This window comes from Tamandua tetradactyla, chromosome 14 (genome assembly GCF_023851605.1).
Source record: "Tamandua tetradactyla isolate mTamTet1 chromosome 14, mTamTet1.pri, whole genome shotgun sequence".
Lineage (NCBI taxonomy): Eukaryota > Metazoa > Chordata > Mammalia > Pilosa > Myrmecophagidae > Tamandua > Tamandua tetradactyla.
In genome coordinates this window covers 77,710,613-77,737,146 of record NC_135340.1, presented here as the reverse complement: position 1 = coordinate 77,737,146, position 26,534 = coordinate 77,710,613, and the positions used below count along the sequence as shown (strand labels likewise).

General features: G+C 40.8%; 1 long non-coding RNA gene across 1 annotated transcript in view; it reads left to right on the top strand.

Annotated features, from left to right (window-relative positions):
• The window catches only part of LOC143655189 (uncharacterized), a 67,142-nt gene that overhangs the window by 24,655 nt on the left and 15,953 nt on the right, over nt 1–26,534 (top strand). Inside the window, exon 2 of the long non-coding RNA XR_013162098.1 lies at nt 11,017–11,095. This is a non-coding gene — a long non-coding RNA (uncharacterized LOC143655189). The remainder of the gene's footprint in view (nt 1–11,016; nt 11,096–26,534) is intronic.

The window sequence follows — 26,534 nt, the reverse complement described above, 5'->3', positions numbered from 1 at the left end:
CTCTGAAACTAAGACTAGAGACCCACACTAGGGACATAGGAAAGGTGTGGGTGAAAGAACAGCAAAAAAGCACCACATAATTTTCTTACTATTTTTTTTTGGGGGGAGGGGCATGGGCAGGCACCAGGAATCGAACCTGGGTCTCCAGTATGGCAGGTGAAAATTCCACTGAGCCACTGTTGCACCACGCTCCTACTGTTTTTAAGTTGTTTTTTTCTTGAGTCAGTGTTCATCCTGCAACTTCAACCCTTTAACTGTTTTCTGGAGCTCTGAGAAAGATGGTTATGCCCATTTTGGCTTGTTGTTTAAAATTTCTGTGGGTGGATGGAACCTTGAAGTGTCTCACTCTGCCATACTGATGATGTCAACTCCCAGGGGCTTATTCTTAATCCTTGATCCACCAGTTAATAAATTCTCACCAGCACACTGCATATGACTAGTTCTTGCCTCTCACTGTGGTTCTACATAAGTCTTTCATGTGGTTTTACATACACTTTAAGAGTTATCTGTGAGAAGGGTTTCCTTATTCCTTTACTACTCAGATGTCTTCCCAGAATTCTCCTGATTTTTCTTTCATATTTGGCAAGTGAGCGAGCTATCAGCCAGATTAAATGATTTATTTGATCATCTGGGAAATGGGCATGCCTAAGAGGCATTCTTCTAAGTTGTCTACTTAATCTGGACAGCACCTTGCCATATGATACCCAATTGAACGTTAAATTTAGGGATAAAGTAGAAAAAGTGTACGATGTATTATTGCTTTAAAGGTGGGATCACTTTTGTCCTCAACTGCTGGAACTTTCCCCATCCTAATCAAATTCTGTAGTCTCATATCACATTACCCTGAACCTCACCTTTGCAAAGCAGCTTCCTACCCAGCTTCACCCTAATTTGATTCTTTTTAAGTGAGAAAGATGAGGTCGATGATTACATCCACAAAACTCCATTCATTTGGCACCATGGTCAGGCTTCCAAACAACCCACAGACTTTCTGTCAATGAGTTCTGAGAAATGGGTGGCACATCAATGGCCTTATTTGCTTTTTTGCTTTTAGCAGAAAAATTGGATTTAGAAAGCTCTTCCTAATCTGGATCTCTGCAGTATATAATAAACTTCTTACATTTGTCACCATCAGCATTCTCCTTGCAGTCTTTACCTTTTATGTTTCAAAGAGGAAAGTTAGGGGTGCCCTTTCTTTCTCTTCCTATTCAAGCACAGTCTTAGGACAGCAAGGACTGAGAATTAGTGACATCTTCCTGGCTGTGGTGATGAGGCACCGGAACAAATTTAGGATTGCCCTCTATATCAGTCACATTCTGTCCTTATTAATTCTAAGGAGTAACTGTTGATCTGGAAGCTTCTAAAATGTTTGGAAACTTTTCAGACAGTAAAATAAAAGTCAAGTCTAAAGCTCTGTGAGCATCTTCTTTATTGATCATTTTTATTACATCGTAGAGACAGTGTTTTTGAAATAGGAATTGAGTCCCACTTGGACTAGAATTATCTCTTGTGCTTGTTAAAATGCAGATTTCCAGGCCCTGCTCTAGCCCTTACTGAATCAGAATCTCTGGGAACAAGGTCCTGAGCTGCATTTTAACCTATCCCAGGTGATTTCTAAAATTGTGAGAACCACAACTAAGGGAATAATGTTATCAAATACTTTGCATTTAGAGGCTCCGAAGGCAGAGAGCCTTTTATATCAGCAGAGAAGTGTTCCAGTGGAGAGTAAGGTATCAAGCATAATTATAAAGGAGACAGTTTAAAATCTTGTGCCATTATTTGCTGACTATGTAACAGTAAGGAATGGATTTTGCCTCCCGGACTTGGTTTCTTTCTCTCTAAATTAAGGCTAGTAATACTTGCTTCATAGGCTTGATAAGGTATGGATATAAGTCACCTGGCACAAAATGGGCACTTGTGAACATTTACTTTTATTATTTCCCCATAGATGCCATATTTAAAAAATTTCAAACATGAAACAACTTCATTTTATAAAGCAATAATTGTTTTAATCATCAAGGACATATACACTTGTGATTAGAGTTTCAATCAACTTGTGCTCTCCCACTGATATCATTCCTGCCAAATGCAAAGGAACTTAGTGTCTCAATTAGCCTGCACATGGTCATGTTTTTTGGAAATATTGAGAAAGCTCCGGGACCGCCATTGCTATAAACCTTTATTCATTCCTACTGGTCCCCACAACTCTAGCTGGCAGCTTCAGGGCTTTAAGCCCATTTTTAGTTAACTGGGGCCAACTATCTCTTACATCTATAAACAATTTCAAAGGGTTTAATTCAAGAAGCCACAGTTCCAACGCCACCCTCACTCTTCATTAGGAAGGTCAAATGGGCATTACTCATTCTTGTTTTCTGCAGAACTTCCTGGTGATTTGTACTGACTTTTCCCTTCCCAAGGGTCCTTCCTTATCCTTAAGACATTAGTGCTTTGAGTTGGATTCACCCAGAGGGAGTAGGAATTGGGGGAATCCGGCCCTACTCTAAGGACAAGTTTGAACTATGAAGGCAGAAGCCATGTCCAGCTGGGTGCTCAGATTCTCCAGGTGTTCTCAGAGGGGCCTTAATAACTGAGTCTGACAGATAAGATGTGTACTTCACAGCAGCTCTGCACATAATCCATTCCATATTTTAGGCATCCAGGGAAAAATTCATTTGAGAAAAGCGTATCATTGTAAAACATTTTTCTTTTAAACAATTTTTGAAAATTATTGATGCAGTCCAACACATTAACCTTTCAAATATGACTGAGCAAACTGAAGTTCCATCAGGAAGGTCAAATACCTAAGCTAAGGACACATAGTTGGTTGGATTAAATCAGTTTTAGCAAATGTGTAGCAAGTGCTTATCATGCAGTTCAATATTGAATAGAGAGACTAAGAAGAATGGTCTCTGATGTCAAAGATGGCAAAATCTAGTAATGGACCATAAGAACGGTATGTAATTAATGCCAATGCATGTAAATATACTAAAATAAAAATGTTATGGGGGTACATAGGTAGTTCAGTAGTAGAATACTCGCCTTCCATGTGGGAGACCTGGATTCGATTCCTGGACCATGTACTCACCCCCCTCCAAAACATTATGGAAACCAAGATTTGTATAAAAAATAATATAGTAGGTAACACTGAGTGCTAATTCTGGTGAAGGCGTCCTACTAATTTTACCTACCTATCTACTTATCTATCTATTTATCTAATCTATCATCTATCCCTGTAAAATGTTATTTTCTCAATTTAAAGATGAGGAGACTGAGATTATTTCTTGTCCATGTTCACACAATTTGTAGGTGGCAAGAGAGTTGGATATTCTAACAGAGGTAGTCTGACTCCAGAGCTCACACAGTCTTAATCACCAGAGAAATCTATGAGGGTTTCACCAAGGAGTTGAGTTTTGAACTGATTTTACAGGGCAGGTGGGTAGCAGGAGGTAGGAGAGAAGCATTCTAGGCAGAGTGCTTAGGACAGATGCAGTCTTGGTGGCCTATTAGAATAGAGAATTTCCTGCCTTACTTAGGTCATAGGATGCATAGTGAAATAAGGTGTATTAGTTAAGGTTCTCTAGAGAAACAGGATCAAAAGAAAACACTAGCAAATATAAAATTTATAAAAGTGTCTCACATAACCGTGGGAATGCAGAGTCCAAAATCTGTAGGGCAGGCTGTGAAGCCGACGATTCCAATGGAGAGTCTGGACAAGCTCCACAGGAGAGGCTCACTGGCTGAAGCAGGAAGAGAGCCTGTCTCTTCTGAATTCTCCTTAAAAGGCTTCCAGTGATTAGATTTAGCATCACTCATTGCAGAAGACACTCCCCTTGGCTGATTATAACTGGAATCAGCTGTGGATGCAGCTGACATGATCATAATTTAATTCTATGATATGTCCTTATCACAACAGACAGGCCAGCACTTGCCCAACCAGACGAACAGGTACCACCACTTGGCCAAGTTGACACATGAACCTGTCCATGACAGTCCACCTTGTCAACTTGGCAGCTATACATATCACCTTAAACCATACCTAACTTCTAAATAAAAAACAATAAAACACATTTTTTTCTGTCACCTAACAATACTCAACTGTCCTGTATATAACTGGAAACACATTAAATCTCTCCAGAATAGGGTGCAAGTTCTTGGGTAATATTCATTCTTAAACTTGATATCTTACAACTTACATAGTATAACATGAATGAAACAGCACTACAGTCCTTGTTTCTGTAACTGATCACCTGGTCGAAGTTCATATTTATCACTACCTTCTTCCACTACCCATTCCATGTCCCATTTACCTTCAGCAAGCTCTTCAGCTCCATGTTCCCTTTATCTTCAGCAAGCAGTTTAGCTGGCTGTGGTTCTTTGCCTGGTGGGGTGACCCAAACCTTCATTCTTGAAGTTTCAGAGCCATTGGTAGTCCTGCCTGGATTGGATTGTTGCAGTTTTCCATTGATTTTAATCACAGGGCATGGTAGTATTAAAGACGCCCTAGAGGATCTCCTATATTCCAAGAAAACTCTTCTTTACCTCCATTGTGTAGTTGCAGTCCTACTTGCCCCTGATAGTCAAGGTCAGTCACCCCAGCCAGAAATGTAATCCCCTTCTTGGCTTGTTGATCCAGGGGCATAGGTAGCCCAAAGTGACCAGGTGGCAGTCTTAGATTCCAGTTCAATGGAATCATTGTTGGTTCTCCTGGTGGAAGCTCTCCCACTTTTGGAACTGAAACCTGTAGACCGGCAGAGCTCAGGGTCGCAGGGACAGGAAGCAAAAATTTTCCTAGTAAATCACTAGGGGTAATAGTGAGTGATACCACTCACGTTTCCACCCCTTGGTTCCTGGACCCATGGATCCTGGCTATGTGAGAAACAGCACCACACAGCATACACTGATTCAGAGCATATACAGCTTTCTGGAAAATATTACCTCAGCCCTTCAAGGTTTGCCACCTAGTTGGCACCAAAATTAAGTTTTCAAAAGGCCATTCCACCGTTCTATTGATCCAGCTGCTTCTGGATGATGGGGAACGTGGTAAGACCAGAGAATTCCACGAGCATGTGCCCAGTCCTGCACTTCATTTACTGTGTGGAATACCATGACGATGGATAAGGCATTCTGTAAGCCCATGGATGGTAGTTGTGGCAGAAGCATTGCATGCAGGGAAAGCAAACCCATATCCAGAGTATGTGTCTATTCCAGTTAGAACAAATCACTGCCCATTCCATGAAGGGAGTAGTCCAATGTAATCAACCTGCTACCATGTAGCCGGCTGGTCACCTCGGGGAATGGTGACATATCAGGGGCTGAGTGTGGGTCTCTGCTGCTGGCAGATTGGGGACTCAGCAATGGCTGTAGCCATGTCAGCCTTGGTGAGTGGAAGTCCATATTGCTGAACCCATGCATAACCTCCATCCCTACCACCATGATCACTTTGTTCATGAGCCCATTGGGCAATGAGAGGAGTTGCTGGGGAAAGGGGCTGACTGATATCCACAGACTGGGTCATCTTAACCACTTGATTACTAAAACCTTCCTCTGCTTAAGTTACCCTCTGATACACATTCACATGGGACACAAATATCTTCATGTTGTTAGCCCACTCAGAAAGCTCTATCCACATACTTCTTCTCCAGACCTCTTCGTCACCAGTTTTCCAATTATGGTCTTTCCAAGTCCCTGACCATCCAGCCAAACCATTATCAATAGCCCATGAATCAGTATACAAATGCACCTCTGGCCAGTTCTCCTTCCAAGCAAAATGAACAATCAGGTGCACTGCTCAAATTTCTGCCCACTGGGAGGGTATCCCCTCACCACTGTCCTTCAAGGACACCCCAGAAAGGGGTTGTACTGCTGCTGCTGTCCACTTTCAGGTGGTACCTGCATATTGTGCTGAACCATCTGTAAACCAGGCCTGAGTTTTCTCTTAGTCAATTTACTGTAAGGAACTCCCCAAGAGGCCATACCTCTGGTCTGGGAAAGGGAAGGTAATGTGGCAGGAATGGAGACCATAGGCATTTGGGCCACTTCCTCATGTAACTTACTTGTGCCCTCAGGACCTGCTCTGGCCCTATCTTGTATATACCATTTCCATTTTACAATAGAATGCTGCTGTGCATGCCCAACTTTATGGCTTGGTGGGTCAGACAACACCCAACTCATGATAGGCACCTCAGATCTCATGGTAACTTGGTGGCCCATGGTTAAACATTCAGTCTCTACTAAGGCCCAGTAGCAGACCAAAAGCTGTTTCTCAAAAGGAGAGTAGTTATCTGCAGCAGATGGTAAGGCTTTGGTCCAAAATCCTATAGGGGTCTGCCAAAGGCCCCAAACAGCATCTCTATTTGCCACTAACACTTCCAGCACCATTGGATCTGCTGGATCATATGGTCCAAGTGGCAGAGCAGCTTGTACAGCAGCCTGGACCTGTCGCAGAGCCTCCTCTTGTTCAGGTCCCCACTCAAAATTAACAGCTTTTCTGGTCACTCAATAAATGGGCCAGAGTAGCACACCCAAGTGAGGAATATGTTGTCACCAAAATCCAAAGAGACCAACTAGGCATTTATGCCTCTTTTTTGGTCATAGGAGGGGCCAGAGGCAGTAACTTATCCTTCACCTTAGAAGGGACATCTTGACATGCCCCACACCACTGGACACCTAGAAATTTCACTGAGGTGGAAGGCCCCTGTATTTTTGTTGGATTTATCTCCAATCCTCTGACACGCAAATGCCTTACCAGTAAGTCTGGAGTAGTTGCTACTTCTTGCTCCCTAGGCCCAATCAGCATGATATTATCAATATTATGGACCAGCATGATGTCTTGTGGGAGGAAGAAATGATCAAGTTCCCTGCGGACAAGATTATGACATAGGACTGGAGAGTTGATATACCCCTGCATTAGGACAGTGAAAGTATATTGCTGACCTTGTCAGCTGAAAGCAGTTACTAGCAGCTATTGAGAAAAAAGCATTTGCAAGATCAATAGCTGCATGCCAGGTACCAGGTGATGTATTGATTTGCTCAAGCAATGATACCACATCTGAAATAGCAGCAGCAATTGGAGTTACCACCTGGTTGAGCTTACAATAATCCACTGTCATCCTCCAGGACCCATCTGTTTTCTGCACAGGGCAAATAGGAGAGTTGAATGGGAATGTGGTAGGAATCACCACCCTTACATCCTTCAAGTCCTTAAGAGTGACAGTAATCTCTGCAGTCCCTCCAGGAATCTGGTACTGCTTCTGATTTACTATTTTCCTAGGTAGGAGCTGCTCTAGTGGCTTCCACTTGGTCTTTCCCACTATAATAGCCCTCACTGCATGAGTTAGAGAGCCAATGTGGGGATTCTGCCAGTTCCTCAGTGTGTCTATTCCAATTATACGTTCTGGAACTGGGGAAATAACTACAGAATGGACCTGGGGGCCCATTGGACCCACTGTGAGACGGACCTGAGCTAAAACTCCATTGATCACCTGGCCTCCGTAAGCCCCCACCCTGACTGGTGGACAAGAGTGATGTTTTGGGTCCCCTGGAATTAATGTCATTTATGAATGAGTGTATAATAATCCCCAAAATATCTGATCATTTCCTTTTCCCCAGTGCACAGTTACCCTGGTAAAAGGCCGTCGGTCTCCTTGGGGAAGACTTGGAGGAAGATTAACAGTATAAATTCATGGCAGTGTAACAGGGTTCTCCCCCAAAGGGACCTGGCCTCCCCTTCATTCAAGGGGCTCTGGGTCTGTAAACTGTCTCAAATCTGGAAATTGATTAAGGGGCTGTGACTCTGTGTTTTTATAATTCAGGTTAGACTTCTGTTCACTTGACCTAGCACTCTTTTTATTATACAGCTCAAACAAGAATTTAGTAGTCTGCCCTTCTATTGTACTTCTAGGTACCCCATAATTTACTAGCCAATGCCACAGATCTCTGCAAGTCATATAATTTTGACTCCTGCTTTGAGTTAGCTGTCTATTGTAATAGCCAGTCTGCCCTGTCTTTGGTGATTAAGTGCTGCCACCTGGCTTCTGCCAACTCAGGATCCAGTCATCCCCACTGTGTTTATGGATTCCAGCTTAGTGACAGCAGTTCCCACAGTAATATCTGATCTACAGAGAAATGCAACTACAGAGCTCTTCGGGGATGATGGCACTAATCTCACAAATTTATTTCTCACTGTTCTGGTGAAAGGTGCATCCTCCAGACATTCCTTGGGTGTAAGAGCAGGCTTTGCATGATAAATTCACTCTAACATTCCAGTCTCTCTAAGCATCTGGTTCCCCTCATCTACATTATAACAGGGCAGTTTTGGCATTTCAACCTCAGGTAATGTTGGCCACATTTTGATCCATGTTTCAACCAATCATGCAAACAAACTGTTAATACCTTTTCTAACCCCTCAAGCTATAATGTTAAATGCAGAATCTCTGCTTAGTGGGCCCATATCAATAAATTCAGCCTGATCCAGCCTTATATTCCTCCCTCCATTATCCCACACCCTTAAAATCCATTGCCACCCATATTCCCCTGATTTCTATCTATATAAACTGGAAAACGCACACAGTTCTTTTGGTGTATAACATACCTCCTCATGTGTGATACTTTGTACCTCACCTTTAGGGGTCTGTTGGGACTTTAGTTTAGTTATAGGTCTAGAAGAAATGAGGGGTGGTGGGGGCGGGTCATGAAAAGAATTAGAAATATCTTTCAAGCCATTTTCTTCAGGGCATTCATTTGCAGTTTCATCTGGTGAGACAGGATTAATCACTCTAGGGCTAATCCCTTCAAGAGGAGGTTGGGTGGCCAACTTCTCAAGGCAGGCTGGAGGTGGGGCAGCTATGTCCTCAGGGCAGACTATTACAGGGTTATCTAGAGAAGACTCAGCATGACCTAGGGTTTCAATCTCACCCCTGACATCATTATCAATCCATATATCACCATCCCATTTTTCAGGGTCCCACTCCTTTCCAATCAATGCCCTCACTTTAATGGCAGACACCATGCAACATTGAGATTTCAGTTTATGTTGTAATGGTGCTACTCTAACAATAAGATTCTGAGTCTGATTTTCAGGGCTCTCAAGTCTATGGCTACAGAAATAAGATTTGCCTTCAGGATAGTCACAGAAACGTCTACATCTGTCAGAGGGTGCTTAAGCTTCTCATTTGAAGCCTTAAGCCCATCCCTGTCACTCCTTAATGTATGCAGTGTCTCTAACAACAACCAGCCAACATTTCTATATCTCTTATTTCCACAAAACTCCATAAAGGTGTCAAAAACTTTATCCCCCAGAGCCTAACTTCGTATAAGTGAAGCATTCGGAGAATTGAATGGTGGTATTTTGACTATCTCTTTTGCCAACTCACTCCATGGATTGGGAGTGTCATTCTGATTATGGGAATCAGAGTCCTTAGTGCCTTTGAGTCCAGTCAGAGTAGAAAACTATTCATAAAAACCCATGTTTAAGATTCTGTTTCTTAAGAACCACTCCTGGTACCAAGTTGTATTTGTTAGGGTTCTCTAGAGAAACAGAATCAACAGAAAACACTAGCAGATATAAAATTTATTAAAGTACCTTACATAACCGTGGAAATGCAGAGTTCAAAATCTGTAGGGCAGGCTGTGAAGCTGACAATTCCAGTGGAGGGTCTGGACATACTCCACAGGAGAGGTTCTCCGGCAAAAGCAGGAAGAGAGCCTGTCTCTTCTGAATCCTCCTTACAAGGCTTCCAGTAGTTAGATTAAGCATCACTCATTGCGGGAGACACTCCCCTTGGCTGATTACAACTGGAATCAGCTGTGGATGCAGCTGACATGATCATGATTTAATTCTGTGAAATGTCCTTATTGCAACAGACAGGCCAGCACTTGCCCAACCAGACGAACAGGTACCACCACTTGGCCAAGTTGACACATGAACCTGACCATGACATAAGGTGAAAAAGCAGGATGGGGTGAAATTTTGAAAAACCTTTATAAATGCGATTCCAGAGAGTGGGACTTTAATTCTCTGTGTTCACAGATTAGAATTTAGATCTTAACCACTAGGCAAGGATGGGAGGCAGCATCTGTCTCTTACCCGTTGTATAACACCAGGCAAGTTATTTAATCTCCCTGGTTCTCAGTTTCCTTATCTCTAAAATGGGAACACAATAACTACCCCACAATGATAGTATAAAATTTACATGGATAATGTACATGGGGCATTTAGCATAGCCCCTTTTACACGGAAGTAAGCAATAAATGGTAGCTTATTATTTTTATTTATTAACTCTTTACTATATGTCTAATAAGATGAGTTAATATTTTTGGAACATTTATATATGTCAGTCATGCACCAAACACTTCACATGCATTATTTAGTCTTTGCAACAATAGTTCTATGAGATAGGTACTATTATCTCCCTGATTTACAAATGATGTAATTGAGGATTCCAACGTGCGTTCCAAAGTCTAATTCTAATCTCTTCCTTCTATGCTACACAGTCTTCCTTTACACTACATTGCTTGGAAGTTTCAGCAAGATATGATGTGGGTCGGAGATTGATATCTTGGGTCACTGGTGAAGGAGATATTTGGAATAAGTGGGCTTTGTAACAACTTCGTGAGATTATACCAGAAAAAAAACGATAACAGTAATCTCGGGGTTTCTTTGTTTCTTTGTTTACCTCTTAAAGGGCCTGAAACTTCTTGCTTAAGTCATCATGGTTTACTTTATGTACTTTCCTTTATCAGCCATTCCATGAAAACATTTTATTTTTCATATTTTTATGAAAGGTTATGTAAGTTAACTTTTGCTATATAACAAACTACCCTAAAACCTAGTGACTTAAAACCTCAGCCATTTATTTAGTTTGTGATTCTCTGGGTTGCCAAATTGGACTGGGCTCACCTAGGTGATTCCTCTTTTGGTGTCTGAAATCAACTGCCATAGCTGCTGGATCTAGTTAGTTGAAGAGGATGCTCTCATGGAGTTACTCATTTCCAGTTCTTTGTGCTCTCATTTTCTAGGATGCTAGCCTGGGCTTGTTCATATGGCAGTGGAAGAGTTCCATGAACCACAAGAGAAAGGACAAATCTCAATATGCAGGTACTTTTTAAGTCTCTGCATTTGTCATGTGTGCTATTGTTCTCAATGGCCAAAGCAAGTTCCATGGGTAAGCCCACATCCAGTGTGGGAGGGGACTATCCCAGTGTGTAGATCCAGAGTACATGAAAAATTCAGGTGTATTACCACCGCAATCTACCATACACGCTTTGGAAAGTCAGCCACACAGACTGTACAGAATGGTGTTGTCACAGGCTTGGGAGGATGCTCAAGGAGGACATCTTGTAGCGTGGCACTAAGTATGCAGAGTACCTGAGGGCAATTAGAAAGTCTCTTGATGGGACTGTGGTACCAAGTGGTACCAGAAGATGACGTGAAACATCAGGGACCACATACTCCCAAGTTATCCCCTCCCCTGAACCCACTCCCAGCCCTTGAATCTGACGGAGGCACTTGTCAGAGTTAGCATACTATGGCCGGTGAGGGCTGAGCTATGAAATGACTGAATTATTTTTAACTTGTACCTTCACTGTGTCCCGAGGCTGGTATGGCCTAGAGAAATAGCTGCTATATCCATTAGAATTTATACAGCCCTTAAAATACCTTGGCAAAGGGAATCTGTAGCCCTCTCTTATCACTGTCAGTCCAAAGGGTTACTAAGTTGATCTTGTTTATTCCTGAAATCTGATCATGGTGATATTATCACACAAACGTGCTGGTAATATGCTTTAGACTTGAACATTCAATTTAGTTACCATATCAGTAGTTTTCATGGTTTAATTTTTGCTCGAGTGTATGTTATGTCCTATTTTATTTCATGAAGAAAGAAAATGCTGTAGGACAGCTGAGGATGTTGGTATCTGGAATCAGGCTGCATGCACATAATGCTACAATCCATTAATCAACGGTGGTTGTCCTGGGAAATTACAATAATGGTCTGGTGAAAATAATGTTTAAAAAGTGCTTATTTTCTTCTATAATTTCAATATAAATATCAGTATAATAACAAAATCCACCAAAACAGGGAAAATTAAGAAACAGTGTGCTAACATTTTTATACCTGGAAATCTGGGGCTCAAAGCAAAAATGTTATGATCAGATTAGAAGGGAGTGAGATGGTTATATCTGTTATTACTCAGCCTGGCTTACCAGGGCTGCTGCTGCTGCTGTGGATATTAAAATTCTGAAGTTTGGCCTTCAATGATTTCCTTTGATGTCATAGGCCTGGTGTGGAGAGGCCTCTTTTGTGTATGTGGTTTTCTTATACTTTCCATAGATATTTTTATTTGAGGGCTTGAAAATTCCAGGTTTTAGTTCACTAGGAACTTGATGTTAGATCATATATGGTCAGTTAATTCCGATAGGCATTTATGGAGCTTTTTCTATGCCAGGTTCTGGCAGTTCTGACCTCTGGTAGCTGAGGACTTGGTAGAACTCAGTTAAGTAGGCAAGCATGTAAGTCAAAATAGCATCATGTGATAAAGACGCCAAGGACAACCTAAAAGAGAAGGATTAATTTTTGTGTGTGAGGCAGGGCAAGAGATCAGGAAGGTGATGTATAGGCTGCTAAGAAGATGGACACTGAAAGTCATTTTAGCTGACTTCTTGAAAATCCTTCCTGAGGATTAGGAAGTTCAAATGGACTACTATGTCTGGTGATATGGTGGATTAGATAGTTTGAAAACTATCTAAATATGTTTGACAAAATACCTAAAATATTAAAAAACAATCAATAAAATGTTGAAAACATGATGTTTCTAAATAAAAGCATGCTATGATAGGAAAGTAAAGAAAATTCTCCAAGGCCAATAATGGGACAGGAGCAGGAGTCCAAAGAGTCTAGTGCAAATTACCAACAAATTCTAGATGGTCAAGAGCTCTGGTTTTAGTGGCTGTGTCTGTGTACAAGGGAGGTAGGCAGAAAGACTTGTGTGGGTGAGGATGCCAACTGGGGACCCATAAGGAAAGCTGGGACCCATGAAGTGAGACATCCTCAAGGAAAAGGTCCAATAGAAAAAAATATTCACTTCATGGAGGCAGACAGAAAAGAAACTTTGATTCAGATTGACTGTTGATGGGTGGAAAATGTGGTAATACAGCAGCTTTCACATGAGTTTGGGGCCTGAATTCATACTGTTTGCATGGTCTGAATAACTATAAGCTGAGAATTTCAGTTAAAACAGACTTAGCAGGAGTGAATACAGATCCTCTCTGGATTCTGCATTTATACTTTCAAGCCATTTTGCAAAGCATTCCTACTGATTGAGTCCCAGTGAACATGATACTACCATAAACAGAAATCATAAAGCATACAAGGGAACACAGCATCAGGACTGAGAGTCATCAGAGACTAGCGCCAGAGCCATGATGACCTCAGGATTTAAAGTGTTTTGCTTGTTTAAAAAAATAAAAGAAGAAAAAGAATATATAAATAAGGATCAAAGACAAAAAAAAATGACCTGAGACATTCAAAAGAGTACTGTATAAAATGTCTGGAAAATAAAAAAAAAGTTATAATTAAAAATAAAAATTCAATGAAATAATAATCCTAAACTAAAACAGTGTAAAAAATTATCAACAACAGAATGGATTACTACATTTGGTATAGTTGTACAATGGAATATTACAGTGCAATGAAAAATAACAAACTACTGCTAAGGCAACACCATGCATAAATCATATAGTCATAAGATAAAGCAAAAGACCCCAGATACAAAAGAATGCATGCTATATGATTACTTGTATAGGAAGTTCAAACCAGGTAAAACTAATCTATAATTGCTGTCAGAATAATGGTTACCTCTTCTTGGGGGAGATGCTGATTAGGAAGGGGCATGAAGGAGCAGGCTGTGATGCTGGAAACGTTCTTTATCTTGATATGGATGGTGGCTACATGAAGTTGGACACGTAAAAATTCATCAAGCTGTACACTTAAGACTTGTGCCTTAACCATACATGAGTTGTAAATCAATATAAAAGAAAAAAAACCTCAATGACCCTAACTTCCAATTTCTTTGATACTCAGGAACACATTAGACAAAGCCAAAATGAAAATTAGTGAACTGAAACTGAAGGAAATACACAAAATTCAGTACAGAGGGAAAACACATGAAAATTACAGAGATGTTAAGACACATGGAGGCTGGAGTTAGAAGGTCTAAAGCAAAGCTCTAGGAGATACAATGGATGAACAATTTCCACGAAAGACACAAATCCTTTGATTCAGAATTAAAGTACTTTAATTGGATAAGTAAAGAAATTCACACCTAAACACATCATAGTATAATTACGGGCCAAAGATAAAGAGAAGATCCCCAAAACATTCAGGATGAAAATATAGATCACCTACATGGGACTGTCAGTTAGACAGAGAAAAGTTTTCAACAGTAAAATTGCAAGTCAGTGATGGAAAATGGATAATAGTAGAGGGATGATAGCACTGATGCTCTGAAAAGGAAATAACTCTTAACCTAGAATTATAAACTGAGGGAATGAGAGAAAAAATATTGGGCGAACACAACAGAACTAAAAAAGACAGATTTGACTGCCAACAGACCTTCACTTAGGGAACTTCTAGAAAATGTAGCTCTTGGAAGAGGAAAAATGATTACATAAGGGCTGTATGAGATGCAGGGAGGAATGATAAGCAACGGGAACGCTAACGATCAGGGTAACAAAGATAGAACCCAATAGTTCCTATTTTGTGGGGGAAATCATAAAGTGAGAACTACTTTTACACAAAGTGGAAGACTTACCTCAGAGCTGAGCATACTGACGATGGTTAGTTGATTTGTTACAGTATCACCCTTTCATTAATCCTACTGCCTTAAGGTTGCCATACTTCATGAGTTGGAAGGGATGTTTGTTGGATTCCATGGGATTCCTACAAGGGCCACTGAACCATTGACCTTGTCAGATGAATTGATTTTGCTGTATCTAATAATTGTCAATGTTCCCCTTCATGGCATTTGTTGAAAATAGTAACCCCATAATAAATAAAAGCATATTTTATTCTTGTAAGGCAAGTAAAGCCTAGAGATTAATTAAAAAGAGATTTGATTCATTTACATAATTAGGAAATTATTTGCAACATCAGTCCTAATAAACTTGGATTTGTTTGACAAATGTGATGATTTGTTCTGGGATAAATCTGTATCCTTTGTAAGTTGTTTTGATATTGGTGGAGGGAGGGAAATTTAAGGAGCAATTGATACAAATGTCTGTCCTTTGAAAAGTGCTAAAAAAACATGAGGCATTCCTTCCAATTACTGATAGGTAAGCACAGCACTCTAAGAGGAGTGGAGAGAGTGGTTGCTGGTAGCCTCTGCTGATAATTTGAGAACCCATTTCATGGCATTCTACTATCATTGTAATGACAGACTTGTGGTTTTTAAACCTTGACCTCAATTTTCTAGTTCTTTCATGACCCCACCCATGCCTTCCATCTTAAACCCTCCTTTAGTGGCCTTCAATTCCATCATAAATAACTTAATCTAAATAAAAAATATCATCTTTCTGCTTTAAGAGATAGCTCAATTCTCACCTCTTCTGTAAATCCTGTCCTGAATTTCCTGGCAGGATCAACCACACTTTTCTCCATGCTCTCCTGCCATTCATATATCTCTATGGCAATTATTTGCTTGTATATAGAGCTCACTTCTAGATGGAGAACTCCAGGAAGGTAGAGATTTTATGAATCTCTCATTTCTTGGTACGTTGAAATGGGACGATTTTCATTTGAAGAGAAACATGATTTATGTGAAGCTACATCCACAGGCAATGATGAAGTCAATGATGATGAAGCATTATGTTTCTATAGTGTTTCTTTTACGTCTTCAAAAGCAATTCCAAATGCCTTGTCTCGTTACATCTGCCCCCACTAGGCAGTTACAACAAATATTCATTTCCTCATTTGACAGACAAGAATCCCAGGATGAGAAAGTTTAATTGTCTCACTCAGGGTTCTGCCGTTTGTGCAGGAGGTGAGCCAATGGAGATGGGAAATAATAAGGAATAAGGTTGCAACTCCTCAGAGAAATTACTTCATTAATTTTCTCTCCATTTAAATCTAACTCCACCTTCTCCAGTTCTTTTCTTCATGAATCAGAGAAGCAGCGTTTTGATGCAAGGAAGACACACCACAGAGATGCTGAATGTGAGCTGACCCTCACATAGGGACCATTTTCCTGTGGAAGCAGCAATAATCATAATCATAATGCCTGCTTGAACTTGGCACTTTTCTTCTTTTCAGCATAGAGTCTGAAATTACCCGCTGATGCCTTCGGCACACAGTGGGCTGCTAAAGAGAGGTGACGCTGGGGACAGCAAAGTGTGTTATTGTGGAGAAATTCTTGAAGCTCTAAGGGCTGTGAATGGCTTTGGTAAATAAACTAACCTAGGGCAGCTCAATATGTGCAGTGATAAGTAGGAAGCTGTGCTATTGTCTCTACAGAAGGAGTGGGCTGGCAGTCTCTCTGGGGCTGTGTTGTGTTCAGCCACTTGGCAGAATGACCCATAAGAGGACCGCACCAAGCCTTTAGACTTAAACAATCAAAAGCCCTCTTCTCGGGGACCCCAGGAACACTGGGAAATCTAGTTTCATAGAGGACTGACTGTATTGATAAAAAATGAATAACTCTTTTACTTCTCCCTCCATAAAAAATGTCTCACACAAATATGAGGATTCTCAGTCATTGATTTTCTTGGGTGTGAATGTAATTCATTTCTTTGGCAATCTTCATCATGGAATAATGCAGTGTTTTCCTCCATGCTAAACAGAAGTCCTGAACATTTAGGAGCCTTTGAGTGAACACTTCTTCGGTACACTTCTTTTGCCAATATAGGATCGACTGTCATGGCACAGACCTCCATGGCCTCTATCAGGTGCAAATTTCAAATTTTGTGGCAGTATTTTCTGTCTCATCTGCATTTCAGAGAGTCCAGTTAGAGCTGGATTGTCAAATCCTGGTGGTGGGAAATGTGTTTAAGGAGAGCATCATCCTAATTCAGGGGTCCTGGCCTGCAAAGATATCAAAGCCCCCATGGGGATTTCTCAGAAATATCGATGCCAACCCCCACGCCCATTCTGATGTAATTGGGCGGGGGGGGGGGCTTTTTGGAGCTCCCATGATACAGTCAGGGTCAAAGCCCTTGGCTTGTCCTCCAGGTGAGCTGTCCTAAACCATCCTGATGACCACAGGAGCATGTGAGCACACTCAATTGGTTGGACAGTATTAAGGTGTTTGAAGGGTGATTCTGTCAAATCTGTCCCCACAGGAGACAGGAGGACAGGTGTGCAGACCTCAGACAGAATAAGCTGAGATTAACTTCTGACCTGGCCAGGAGTGTGTAAAGTACTCCCAGGGGAAGTGTTTATGGCAGAACTGGGTTTATTGCTCATGCTTCAGCCAACCACCCAGGGTTTTCTTCCGTGGACCCGGCACTAACTTCTGTGCTTTTGAGTAATTACAACTGGCAAAGGCATCCTCCTGATGCTTGGCTGCCTGGTTGGCCTTGACCCAAATCCCTGTTCTGTATGTGCTTCTGGATTGTTCACCAGGCTCCAGATTACCCACCAAGGAACACTAAAGAGAGAACAAAAGAAGAAAGCAACTCAATACTGAGTGCCTTACCTTGTACGAGTTGTTAAGAAAAAAGAGATGAACTAGACCAGTGCCTGTTCACTAGGAGCTCACAACTTAAGTAGAGAGACTGGTTGAAATGCGAAAGCATAGTCCAGTGCAGTCATTTGGAGGAGGGGGTGTGTGTGTCAATTCTATAGAGCTTAGGGAGAATTAGAGAAGAGGCTTCATGTAGGAGGTGACACCTGAGCTGAATGGGACAGAGAAAAGGGGTGAAAGGAAGTGGAGGAACAAAACAGTATGGCATACTCAGGAAACTGCAGTACTTCTTTAGTCCTAGAACACAAGGAGTGAGGAGGGAACAGTAGGACAGGACACTAGAGAAATGGTCAAGAACCAGATTGTGGGACCTCGGTGGGCCAGGCTAGGAAGAATGAACCAAAACCAGACTGCCTCCAGGTGTAAGTCTGGCCTGAAGGAGGCACTGGGGTTCAAGTCATGGCAGCTACGGGGCATGGCATAGTGGTATCAGAGGGTCTGAGCTGTGGCAGTGTATGCCCACAGGATTTCCAGGTGGTAGTGACATTTTCCTCTGGTTGTTGAGTGACTTGTTCATTTGAGCAGGACCTGAGGCTGTGGCTACAGGGTTAGGACTCAGGGCCAGTCCCCTGAAGGAGAGGGCTGGCCAAGACAAGGCAGAATATCATGGTCCCAGGAAAATGGGCCGTGGTTCATTGGAGGAATAGCTCTGCTATGAAGCGTGGGCCAATCCCCCTGGGGTAGGGGAAGTTCGGTTTAATAGGTTCTCACATGGAGACTGAGTCTGTGGCAGCAGAGTAAGCCCGTATTCCATGAGCCAGTGGAGGGGAGACATCTAAAATACTCTCACCAGCTCCAGTTCAATTACGACGTTGGTGGAACTGAAATGTACCTAGGAAGGCAAAGGCTAGGAAAATTAGAATCTGATGTGGAGATTTCAAAGCAAAAAGTAGCTCAAGTGAGAGTGAAGAAGTCCTCTGTTTTGCTCCTGAAACTTTTCCCTGAGCTCTGCTTTCAGCCATGAGTGGTCAGAGGCCTGTATTGCAGGCCAGTCCACATCACTGAGGACCCATTGCCAGTGTGGGAGAGCTCCCTCTCCCTTGGCTGAACCCCAACCCCAGAGTTCTCTTTCTGGAGCTTTGTTTGCGCTGAGTGAAAGCTGGGACGGGCCATCATCTGGAAGTGTTCCCTCACTTCCTCTAAAACAGCCTCTGGACAGAGGCAGACCTCACTTCCGTCTCTTGTGAGAGGAAATGCTAGCTCCACTGGGGCCATTCTGTTCCTGAAGGCCTGCTCTGTCCTGTCACATGAATTATCACTCTCCGAGGCTTCCAAGGGCAGTATTTTCAGAATGGCTCATGAATAATCTTCTGGTACTCTAATTGCCCAGTCCACAGAGAGGGTTTTTCCACCCTCATCTATCAAACACACATCTTGGGATGTTTCTTACTAATTTCAAAGCGCAGCTAATGGGTTTGTCTTCCTCTAGTCATCTGGGATTTGGAAGGATTTTAAATTGAATTGTTCCTGCAGCATTGTGAAGAAATGATTTAAATAAAAATCTCCTGTCCCTGGAGACTGTGTCCTGCACTCTCAGCCACAGCTTGGAGTCCTGTCCTATATCTGGGGTCACTGTGTGGTGGTCAGTAATCTGACCGAGGAGTCGGAGCTGATGGGCAAATGGGCAGGATATGCCTCCAGGAGTATCCAGGGCACAAGTGATATCCTTGTGCGGCTTTTGCTCTGTCGTCCCTAACATCAGCCTGCAGCTGGGTGGCATTGCTGAGGCTGAGAGGTGGACTGAAGATAGCTACGGAGATCCCAGGGGAAGGCAAGCCCTTTCTGGATACAAGGACCGTGCCTTATTCTTCTTGATGACCCTCAGGACTAGCAATGCAGGTACAATGTATTCTGCATTGTATCGATCTCCTGACTGAAGGATAGCGCCATCTCAGGGATCAGGCGAGGTTCAGAGTGCACTCACTCCCTCTGAACCCAGGCTGCCCATGGGTGTGGCATCTGGTAGGACAGGAGCAAAAGAACGTCAAAGATCTGGCATTGGATTAAGTGAACCCAGCCTCAGGATTAGGTGAATTTGTAAGAAGGGCTGGCTGCATTTCATCTCTGCCCCCAGGAACTTTTTTTATCTTCTTGAACTCAAGCAGAAGTGAGGACAGCCAATGGGTGTGGAGGGGATGGTGATTTAGGGGGAACTCAGTGCAGCACACAGACATTAGTTCACCATACTCCTCTTTTGTGGGCAAAGCAGGGCTGAGACCACATTTTCTCTCTTCCCCCAGACACAGTTTTCTAAGAAAGCTAAAGAAGGGAATGAACATGAAAGAGAGAATTATAACTATTCAGCTGGGTTACATGAATCATTAAATCTTGAATAAGAACCCGTTTTATTATGTTCCAGATGAAGTTGCTCAAAGTAGGACAACAAGAGTGAAAGGGGGTAGTAAAACTTATGACATAATCATGTATTTATCTTGAAATTTTGGTTTTATTGTATTTTTGGACTTTTAAAATAATTTCTATTCAAAAACCATTTTTAAGAATAAAATTCCCTCTTTAAAAAACTAGAGATATAAACCAGGACTAGCTCTGGTAAATGGGGTTTATCATTACCCTGTTAAGTGATTTTCTATGGTCACCAGCTAGTAACTGACACAGCCAGTCTCCAAAACCAATCTCTTTCCATTACTTCATGCCACTTAAGATTGCATGAGATTTCAGTGTCAGCCATACCTCTCTTTCTCCTTGAGTGTTAGATTTGTTTGCCAGGTCATTTTCTTTCCACTTAAGCTCCTTCTTGCTCCCTTGTTGCTGGGTTGGGGCCTAGGCTGGCCACACCTTGGGTGACAACCACTGACTGCTCCCTTGGGTTCTGGCTACTGGGTTGCTTGACCACTAGCCTTCAAATGTGAACTGGGACTAATACATTTCCTCCCTTTATAGCTTTGCTTGCTTTCTCTGGCCTGGCCTGGAAATCCTTCCCAAGCTGTTTCCTTCACCCTGTCTCCATGCCTACATTCACAACTTGACAGTCCTTGAAATTTAATCAACTAGTTCATTGAGCAATCCAGGTGTATACCCACATGATTTAAAGTGATTTAATTTAATGAAGATAATCATGTGTCCCAGTTTTCTGGGGCAGCCCTAATTTCAAATATTCTGCCTCTTTGTCCTCACAAAAACTATCAGAGTACCAAACATCCTGGTATTTTGGTATATAAATAACATCTTTTAGATTGCCACTGGCACACAGAAAATAAAAAAAATAAATAAGTAGAAAGGGCATAAATCCCTATTCAGATATTATGCTCTACCTTTTGGTTCAGGACATAGAGATTTCTGTTAAACCTTTATTTTTATCAACAGGCTGAAAGAGAACATCTTCTTTGATTGTTTTTAAAAATCTTATCAATATGGATGTCCTGTTGCCCATACTTTCTGTGAAAAGAACTTGATTGTCTCTATTGGCCTGTCAACTTATTTGTTGTCGAGTAGCATTGCAGTTTCTGTGGTCTTATGTATCACAACTTAGCACCTAATACCACATTTATTGTGACAACCTAAGTCAGGTATGTACCTTTACTGTGAAATGTGCGGGGACCAGGTTCTTTTCATCCTGTCCTGTCTCTAAGTAAATGGCATTCTTGGCAGTTGCCTCTCCTTGCCTTTTGTATCCACAGCTGCCAATACCTACATCACACCCCATCTCACCTCCATACCTGGAGAGCTTAGTGCAGCCATACAGAGGCCTCAAGACCTCCCCGAAGGCCAATGCAGCCCCGGTCCTATGCTCCTACCCTAGGCCCTGTCTGGCCTAGTCTGGTCCTCCCACAGTGCTTCCCCCTCAGAAGATACTCTCCATCTGGGTCCAACCATTGAAGAAAGAGGAGTTATCCCAAAGAGGAAGAACATTCTAAGTGGGTATCACTGCCAGAACGAGGCAGCATGGCACAGAGAACAGTCCTCACAATGTGTCTGAGGACCACTGGTTCCCTGAGATGCTTCCAGAAGAGCTCTTTGGCCAAGGGGGCTTTGGAAGGTAACAATTGGCATACTGAAGTCTCTTGTAAGTTCTGCAATAGAGGCACCAGCATGTCCTAAACATATTTGCTTTTTTTGTACGATAAATTTTCACATCTTGAAGAATTAAGGAAAAACAAAAGAGCCAGAGTCAGAGGACCCTGCCTGGGTTCTAGTTCAAATTGTTCACATTCAATTGTGTTATCTAGGATAAGATAGGTAGCCTCAGTTTTCTCATCAGTGAAATGAGGACTTTTTACTGACAAATGACTTCATGCTGTGTTGATGTGAGATTTAAAAATTGATGTTGATTAAAGATCTTTGCATACTAGGCATATATAAAGTATTTATGGATAAGAAGGCATTGTTGTTTTTTTAAATATATTTACTGACAAGTCTTTATACACATACAGTCCATATATAGTGTACAATCAGTGCCTTAAAATATCATCATAGAGTTGTGTATTCATCACCATGATCATTTTTAGAACATTTGCATCACTCCAGAAAAAGAAATAAAAACAAAAAACTCATACCTCCCATACCCCTTACCCCTCCTTCTCATTAGCCACTAGTATTTCCATCTATCCAATTTATTCTATCCTTTATCCCACCTATTATTTCTTTATTTTTGTCCATATTTTTATACTCATCTGTTCATACCATGGATAAAAAAAGCATCAGACACAAGGTTTTCACAATCACACAGTCACATTGTAAAAGTTATATCGTTATATAATCATCTCCAAGAATCAAGGCTACTAGAATGCAGCTCTACAGTTTCAGATACTTCCTTCCAGCCGCTCTAGTACACCATAAGCTAAAAAGTAATATCTATATAATGCATAAAAATAACCTCCAGGATAACCTCTTGACTCCATTTGAAATCTCTCGGCCACTGAAACTCTGTCTCATTTCTCTAAGAAGAGATTGTGTTAGCTGGAAAATTCACTCAACTAGCACTCCTCATGGATGGATAAATAAAGAATAATGGCATATACATTGAATGGTTTTGAAGTTGCTTCTCCCAGTTTGTTGCTCTTCAGGATGAGCCAGGGCCAGAAGATTTGGAAAGAAATATCAGAAGTTGCATGATAGCAACACAATGGAGAAGCTTTTGAATGATGCATGTTTTTAAGAAAATAATAATCTTGCAACAAAATATAGATGAATTAGAGAGGAGAGGTCTAGATCAGGCTCAGTTTCCTCATCTACAGAATGAAGTCCTGAATTAGAAAGTTGGTTGAGGCATAGCAAGAGGTCCTGGGGTGGGTTAGAAGCCTAAGGACAGAGAACCTGGGGCAGGACTGAGACTCACTAACAAGGAGGTACTGATGGGGCTCACATGCTCTTCAGATATATATGTGTAGCTTGAAAGATTTCCTTTGAACCTTGGCTCCTTTTCAGGTACATATAAAATTAGTTTGTTGGGTTTTAGTCCACCAAGATGGTGGCATGTGATGTATGTTCCAAGATGCCATTCTCCTACAGAATCTTTGAAAAACTATCAAAACCTGGCAGAGCCATCTCCCCCAAAACACTGAAAAGGAGTTAAAGGTTTGCATTACCTGAGTGAGTGCTGAATCAATAAAACACAGCTTTAAAAATGATAGGAAAAGCTCATGGTGTGCTCTTGGCCCCTCCTTCAGCCTCTCACTGGCATAGAGTAGAGCCAGTGTAGGTTCAAATTGTGGGTCCCACAGAGTAACCCCTGTATGCATACTGACATGCCTTATGTCCGTGTCCATCTATCAGGTGGCAACCTGAAGATATAACCGGGAAACACCTAGCAGGCTCACTCTTCCAGAACTTGCCCTGCAGACAGAAACAGCTTGTGGACAACTAAAGCAGTAAAATAAACAAGTCAAAGTAGCCTAGGGTAAAGGAGAGAAAAGGTCTATTTCATAGGTAGTAAAGGGGGCATTTGAATTTCTGTAAATGGGGTGAGGATGGAGGAATTCCTATGTCCATGAGGAAGCACAACCACAAGACAAGACACAGGCTCAGAAAAGACAGGGGAGATCACCTTGAGCTGATCTTCTTGATAGGAGGGCAAAACGCTGAGTTTGTTTGTTTGTTTGTTTTTGTTAGCTCCTGGCACAAAAGGAAATTTCTGTCATATTACTAGCTGGATACAAAATTAGGGAACAGGCAACTCAAGGACTAAGAGTTTACACTTTAAAATATTAAGATGTGCAGTGTGCAATAAAATAATACCAGACAAACAAAGAAACAGGAAATGATGGGCCATCCAAATGAACAAGATAAAAATCCAGAAACCATCAATAAAGAAGACCAGCTTGGGACATACTGGGAAAAGACTTTAAAAATATACTTAATAAGCTCAAAGAGATAAAGGAAAATGCAAAGAAGAAACTAAAGGATATCAGGAAAACCATGAATTGACAATATGAGAATCTCAGTTAAGAGACAGAAATTTAAAACAGGAATCAAACAGAGATATTGGAGTCGAAGACCACAATAACTGAAATGAAAAATTCACTAGACAATTTCAACAGCAGATTGGAGCTGGCAGAAATCAAAGACAAAACGATGCTGAAGTCAAAGACAAAACAATTGAAACGATTCAGGCGGAGAAACAGAAAGAAAGAATTTTTAAAGAGCAAGTAGAAACTAAGAGACCTGTGGTACTTTATCAAGCATACACTATATCACAGGATCCCTAGAAGGAGAAGAAATAAAGGAGCAGAAGGAACATTCAAAGAAATAATGGCAGAAAACTTCCCAAATTAAATGAAATTAATGAAGAAAACCATGCCCAAGTTGTCAATTTTGTCAATTGGTCAAATGTTAGGGATAGAGAGAGAGTTCTGAAAGCTGCAAGAGAAGAATGATGTGTACATACAGGGGAGTCTTCAGAAGAGTAAGAGCCAATTTCTCATGAGTGAAATCATGGATGCAAGAAATATATGTAAAATATTTCTTATATTGCCAAGTAAGAATTTTTTATCCAGTGAAAAGACTGCCTTTAAAACAACAAGGGACAGATTAAGGCATTCCCAGATAAACAAAAGCTGAAAATGCTCATCACTACATGACATGCCCTACAAGCAATTACAAAGGGAGTCCTCAGATCAAAAGGACAAATGACACTGAGCACTATACTTGGAGGATTGAAGTGACATAAAGAAAGACCCCTGGTAAAGGCAATTGTGAATAATTATAAATGCCAGTACTATTGTATTTTTTTATGTGTGCAACTGCACTTTAATTTCTTACAGTTTCTAAAATACAAATGCATGAAAAGTAATGATAAATCTATGGTTTTGAACACATAATATATAAAGATATAACTTGTAACAACAACATCAAAGAGGTGTGTGGACAAGGAGTATAGCAACAGTGTATGTATATACTATTGAAGTTAACTTGGTATAAAATCAATTGTGACTGTTATAGAGTTAGGATGTTTAGTTTAGGTCCTGTGGTAACTACAAAGAAATATATGGAAAATACATACAGAAATAAATGAGGAAACACTCAAAATGATGCAATAAAAAGGCCAAATAAAAATAGAAATAGGCATTAACAGAAGAATTGTGGGACAAAAAAAGCTATAAGACTTACAAAGACCAAATAGCAAAATGGTAGAAGAAACTCCTACATCATCAGTAGTTACTTTAAATGTAAGTGGATTGAACTATCCAGTCAAAAAGCAGGGAAAAGCAAAATGGATAAAAAAGGATGACCCAACTATATGCTATTTACAAGAGACTTACCATAAATTCAAAGACGCAAGTAGGTTGAAAATGAAAGGATGGATAAAGTATACCACACAAATAGTAACCCAAAGATAGCTGAGATAGCTATACTGATATCAGATAAAATAAACTTTAAGTTAAAAATTATTATGAAGGACAAAGAAGGTCACTATATACTGATAACATGGTCTATTCAACAAGAAGACAAACCAAAATTATAAATATATATACAACTAATGAAGAGTTTCAAAATATATGAAACAAATATTAACAGATTTGAAGGGAGAAGTAGACAGTTTTACACTGATAGTGTGAGACTTCAAGACATCACATTCAATAGAGAATAGAAAATTTAGACAGAAGATCAATAAAGAATAGAAAACTTGAACAATACTATAAACGAACTAGACTTAACAGAACAGCTAACATCATACTTAATGGGAAAAGATTGAAATCTTTCCCCCCAGGACTAAGAAGACAATAAGGATGCCCATTGTCACCTGCAACAAAGCTACTCTAACTAATAAACCAATTCAAAAAAATTTCAGGTCAAGATCAACACACAAAAATCAGGAATATTTCTGTATGCTAGTAATGAACAATCTGAAGAGGAAATCAGGGGAAAAATTCCATTCACAATAACAACTAAAAGATTAAAACGTCTAAGAATATATTTAATCAAGGATGTAAAGGACTTTTACATGGAAAACTACAAAGCATGGCTAAAGAAATCAAAGACCTAAATAAATAGAAGACATTCCAAGTTCATGGATTGGAAGACTAAATATTTTTAAGATGTCAATTCTATTAAAAGTGATTTACAGATTCAGTGCATTCCTAATAAAAATTCCAATAGCATTCTTTGTAAAAGTGGAAGAGCCAGTCATCAAATGTATGTGAAAGGGTAATGGCCCCTAATAGCCAAAGCTATCTTGAGAAGGAAGAATGAAGTTGGAGGACTCACACTCCCAGATTTTAAAATTCATTACAAAGCTACAGTTATCAAAACAGCATGGCACCAGCACTAGGACAGACATATAGACCAGTGGAATCCAATTGAAAGTTTAGAAATAAACCCTTATGTCTATGGCCTATTGATTT